Genomic DNA, 5155 nt, shown 5'->3' with positions numbered 1-5155 from the left:
AATGCATTAAACTATTAAATATGTAAAATTAACTTCAAAAATCTACTATAATGAAAATTGTATTCAGTTCAATTAATTATCATCATTTAGCACAATAATGATGTATTGAAATTTTACTGTCCTCTTTTTTTCCTTCAAATGAGTTAATCATTTCCCATGTCACTATGTCCTTAAAGGTGTATTGGAGGGAGGCCAGTGGACATTTCTCTTCCTTGCTTTACTTCCAAACTTGTAGTTTTGGTTGTCTGTGATTTGGTTTATATTGTTTTTTACATGACTAATGGTTATTAAAGTGCTGGAATCTAAGTCATAGATTTTCCACATGCCTCAAGCCCATAGAGTTTACCTCAAACTCATACTTCAGAAATACATGCTTATATATTTTTTCTAAGGTGGGGAATGGGCTCTAATTTTATTTCTTTTTTCTCTATGTCAGACTGGGACTTTTACTGTCAATGATTTGCCTAATCTGCACCTTTATCAATACTCATTTGAATGATAGCAATGCCTGTATTGGCCATATTGTGTTAGTAGATATGAAGACTGGCAGAACATAATATAGCTGATAAATATAACACATAGTAGGTACCAATACTTGTAAAATTCCTTTGGAGAAATATAGAAAGAGAAAAATGAGAGAAATAGGACAGAAGAAGAGAGAAAATGAGCGGGAGAGAAGGAAAGAGAAAAAGAGAGAGAGAAATATTTTAGTTTCAATATAAGAAAGTGTTGTCTTTTAACACAAAGTAATTTTTAATTTTCCCTAGTCTATAACAGCTCATCTCAAGGCTCATGTATATTTTCAATAACAGTTAAACAAACTATGTTATACCGGTTCATCCTCGACCATAAATTGCAATCACTTTTCTCTCCCTCAAATTCCTTCAACTAAGGTATGAATGAACAGCTGTTCTGCCTAAAATGTAGTGTTTGACATGTTTTTTTCTTTTCTTTTTTTTTTGTCTGTTATTTATTCAGAGTTTTCTTAATCCTAGAATGTGTAGCCAAGTCTTTATCCAATCCACATTAAATATAATTTCTGCTGATTCCCCATTTTTTCAATAATCCTATGTGCATTCCATTGTTTCACACTGTAAAAGGTTAACTATCCCAATAAAAGAGTTTTGCTCAATCTTTTAATTGTTTGTTATCTATATCTCCTCAACAATGCAAAGTCTGTGCAGTCAAGAACCGTATCTATTTTGTTATTTTATTATCATTATTATTCTATTGCCCGTAAGTGTGACTGGAAGACCATATAAACCCAGTAAATATTTGTCAAGTTCAAAAATTGTGTCCACGGTTTCTACAGATATTTGAGAAATAGAGAAAGAGAAAGAGATTTTATTTTATATTGGTATTTTATTTATTGTGGAATCCAATGCCCATATTACAGGAAGAATTTTTGGAGTTTTTAAGAGGATAACTCTAAACAGACATCACCAATACATGATGATCTCACTCCAGTTTGAACACTCTCATTGATGACTTGATGACAATAGAAGATTTGATAAACTGTGTAAAAATAAATAAATAAATAGATGTCACCAGCAACAGTTTTATCAGATAACATGCCTACCTTTGAGAAGCATGTCCACTGATGTGAGCCCACCTCAAGTACGTTTACCATGTCATTCCTCAAAGAGTATTTCCTCCTCATGAAGTTCTCTAGAGCATCCTGCAAATTGACAGCATGACTTGTTATTTCTTGTAATTCATAGATAAATATTATCTTTCTTTCTAAGTTTATGTGATCTGTGAAGGTAGGTATCCCAGGACACAGGAGCAAGCATATATTCCAGGCAAGATATTCCATTTCTCCTGCCACATTGCTTCGTTCAGGGATTGGTTTTGACCCAAGTCTGTCCAAGGAGAATAAAACTGAGGACTTTAACTAGAATAGTAAATTGGGAAATTAATATTCTATTTTAGGACACAGAGATAGGAGGACTGTTGCTTATTTGAGGGAATGTATGCTTTAATGTGTATTTTGCCAATAAGAAGAAAGAGACTGCCTAAACCTGAAGCCAACACAGAGCGATAAAACCAAGACAGGGAGGGAAGCTATGTCCTGATGATATCATTTCAGCAGCTGGATCCAGCTAAGCTCAAGGCAGAGCTATTCCTGGTTCTTTATATTACATGAGCCAGTTTGAGATGAATTTTGATCACTTTCAAGTAAAAGTGCAAGAATAATAGCAGTCCTCTAGATGCCAAACTTTCCTGGATCCTTGGTATAGATAGATGAATTGAGTAATGACTCTGAAATTCAATTATTTAAGTTCCATCTCTATAACTACTTTCATTTTTTATTTTAAAAAGTATTCACAGAAATTTCAGGTATGGCTTTTTTTTATCACTTTTTCATTATAATTGGGGGAAGGGTGAAGGCAGCATGATTTGAAATTGTGTTATCATATACCCTTATCTACAGTTTCATGCTGATATCAGTTTTAAAAATTATTAGGGTTATTGCAAATTTTCCTCAATAGTAATTTTCCAATAAAAAATTTACTATCTGAAGTTAATAAGTTTATAGACATGTTATTCTTTCCTTGTATGAAAATCATTAGAACAGTTGATACAGAGAAAACGATTACACAGGCATGCTAGATGTTATCCCTATCTTTGGGAAGCTCATATATTAAACGAAAACATAATAAAGGAACATTAAATTATACTCTATATTCAAGAAAGACATAGGAATATACAGAAATTTATATGACATGAAAATATGTAAACAATTTATAGTAGCAAAGCAAAAATTGCACCAGACAAAATTAAAAAGGTAAGGAAGACTTTATTTAAGGCTATTCAAAGAGATTCCAGATGCCAGAAATCAATCTGAGCTCAACTCCACTGAAACTAAAAGTGGAAGGATTCTTAAAAGCTGAGAAGGGAGGGGTGGATATTGGGCCATCTGTATTTACTAGTTGGCCCAAAAGGGAATTACCAAAAGGGAAATTAAACTTTCTCATATATTTGTAACAGGAGATAGTTTCACAAGTTGAAGCAAGGTGTCTGCTGAAGTTAAGCTCCTACTCTTCCACAGAAATAGGGAGATAGAGGTGCTATCATTCCCGATGATTGTGTTTCAAAGGGATGAGTAGCAGGACCTTGATAAAGACATTCCTGGGTTGTTAAGCCATTAAAAAGATTTACATCTCAAAGAGGCAGAGAAAGAAATTTACACGTTTTTGTTGTTGTTTGTTTGTTTTTTTGTTTTTAAAGTAAATGCTGTAAGAATAGGGAGGGAGGTTAGGGGCCTAGAGTCAGGACTAAACTTGAAGTTTAGTCAATCTGAGGGAAACATTAAGGCTTTTTCACTCTATAAACATGAACCATTTATGACAATCCACTAGAGTCCATGAAATTCATACAAATTTGCATGCAAATAAAAATAAATATAAAATAAAAATAAAAAGTGCAAAAATGAAATTCAAATTGTTCTATAAATTAGTTCTACTACCTAGTTCACATCAATTGTATCTTCAATTTTTTCACACTCAGGAGATTCAGAATAATACTTTTCAATACAATAGCTTTTTACTCACTTAGAATTGTCATGCATTTTACATTGTGAACAACTTAAATACTAAAAAGACAAAGTATAGTGTTTAACATTGAGCCTTACTCTATAGTATGATTGAAAATAATAAAAAAATCTGACTTTTGTCTAATGAACTATGAATAATGAAGTTTTATTAAAATGTGTAATTTGCTAAGGTACATGCATTGCCTAGTTATCCAATTATTCTGGCAAAATTACAAATAGAGAAAGTTGAATCTGTTAAATTAAGAAGGTCATTGAAGTAATTAAGATTGGTGAAGCATATTATTAATACTTTCCAGGGGAGGGTAGTAGTGCAAAGTGTACCTGTTCCCCTATGTTCAGGCTTATGCATCCATTGTCATTTCACTGTCCAAGACCTTGGAAAACAGTGTGAATACACAAATGCATACACACACACACACACACACACAAACATAGCTGACCCTTGAAAAATACAGGTTTGAACTGTGCAGGTCCACTAATATGTGGAATTTTTCCAACTCTGCCATCCCTGAGACAGCAAGACCAACTTCTCTTCCTTCTCTTCTTCGGCTTACTGAATGTGAGGATGAGGAAGATGAAGACCTTTATGATGATCCACTTCCACTTAATGAATTGTAAATATGTTTTCACTTTTCAATGATTTTCTTAATATTTTCTTTTCTCTAGCTTGCTTTATTGTAAGAATATAGTACTAATATTAATACATATGCTCCATAAAACATCCATTAATCCACTGTTTATATTACCAGTAAGGCTTCTGGCCAACAGTAGGCTAATAATAGTTAAATTTTTGTAGAATTAAAAGTTATTTGTGGATTTTCAATTGGTGCAGAGGGTCAGTGCTTCTAACACCCGCATTGTTCAAGGGTCAAATGTATGTGTGTACATATATATAAAGTTCATTATTAAGAAAACACTTAAGACATATTTTAATAAATAAGTAATATGAGACTTGCCCCACATTCTGTATTTCTTCATTTATTGAGGGAAAATTTTTTATTAATAAGCAGAATTTAGCACAAAATGTAGATATGAGTATATAATAACAATTAGATTGAACAAATGTTTAATAAAATTCATCAAGAATAATTAATTTAGGAATATTAATATTAATCATGTTAAGTTGTTTTTTTTTTTTTTTTGAGTTAGCTAGTATGTTGGATAGAAAGAGACAAAACCTTAAACTAGTGTGCTAAGAGAGAAAATGGCCGAAGAATAGAAAATAAAAAAATGAAGAACAATATGATGGGTACTTTAGTTACATATCATACAATTCATTTTATTTTGTATCACTGAAATCTGAATAAACATTTCTAGAGGAGGTAATACTACTAATAATACTGATGTATTTTCTAGAATGTTTTCAATTTCTCAATAATTACATAATCTACAGTCTACTTCTAGGTCAACTGAGCTTGACCTTCAAATATCTGCAAATTGTCAAATATAGACAATTGTTCTTTCACTACAAATACAAGTGCAGGTGAAATGTTGAGACTAAGGCCTCATTTATAACTTTGATTTCCAAGAAAGATTACAGATACTAACAAGTAACAATAAAGTGACAGAAATCCCTTGTCCTGGTTTCCCCAAGGTATA

General features: G+C 32.1%; 1 non-coding gene across 1 annotated transcript; it reads left to right on the top strand.

Annotated features, from left to right (window-relative positions):
* The first annotated feature begins 1443 nt into the window (after positions 1–1443).
* Positions 1444–1518, top strand: LOC138383094 (small nucleolar RNA SNORD81). The gene has a single exon (XR_011233540.1). It is a non-coding gene; the product is annotated as a small nucleolar RNA SNORD81 (small nucleolar RNA).
* The last annotated feature ends 3637 nt before the right edge of the window (positions 1519–5155 follow it).

Source organism: Eulemur rufifrons, chromosome 4, assembly GCF_041146395.1.
Source record: "Eulemur rufifrons isolate Redbay chromosome 4, OSU_ERuf_1, whole genome shotgun sequence".
Classification (NCBI taxonomy): domain Eukaryota; kingdom Metazoa; phylum Chordata; class Mammalia; order Primates; family Lemuridae; genus Eulemur; species Eulemur rufifrons.
Note: the sequence above shows the minus strand (reverse complement) of the source record. Positions and strands in the feature narration are given on the sequence as shown.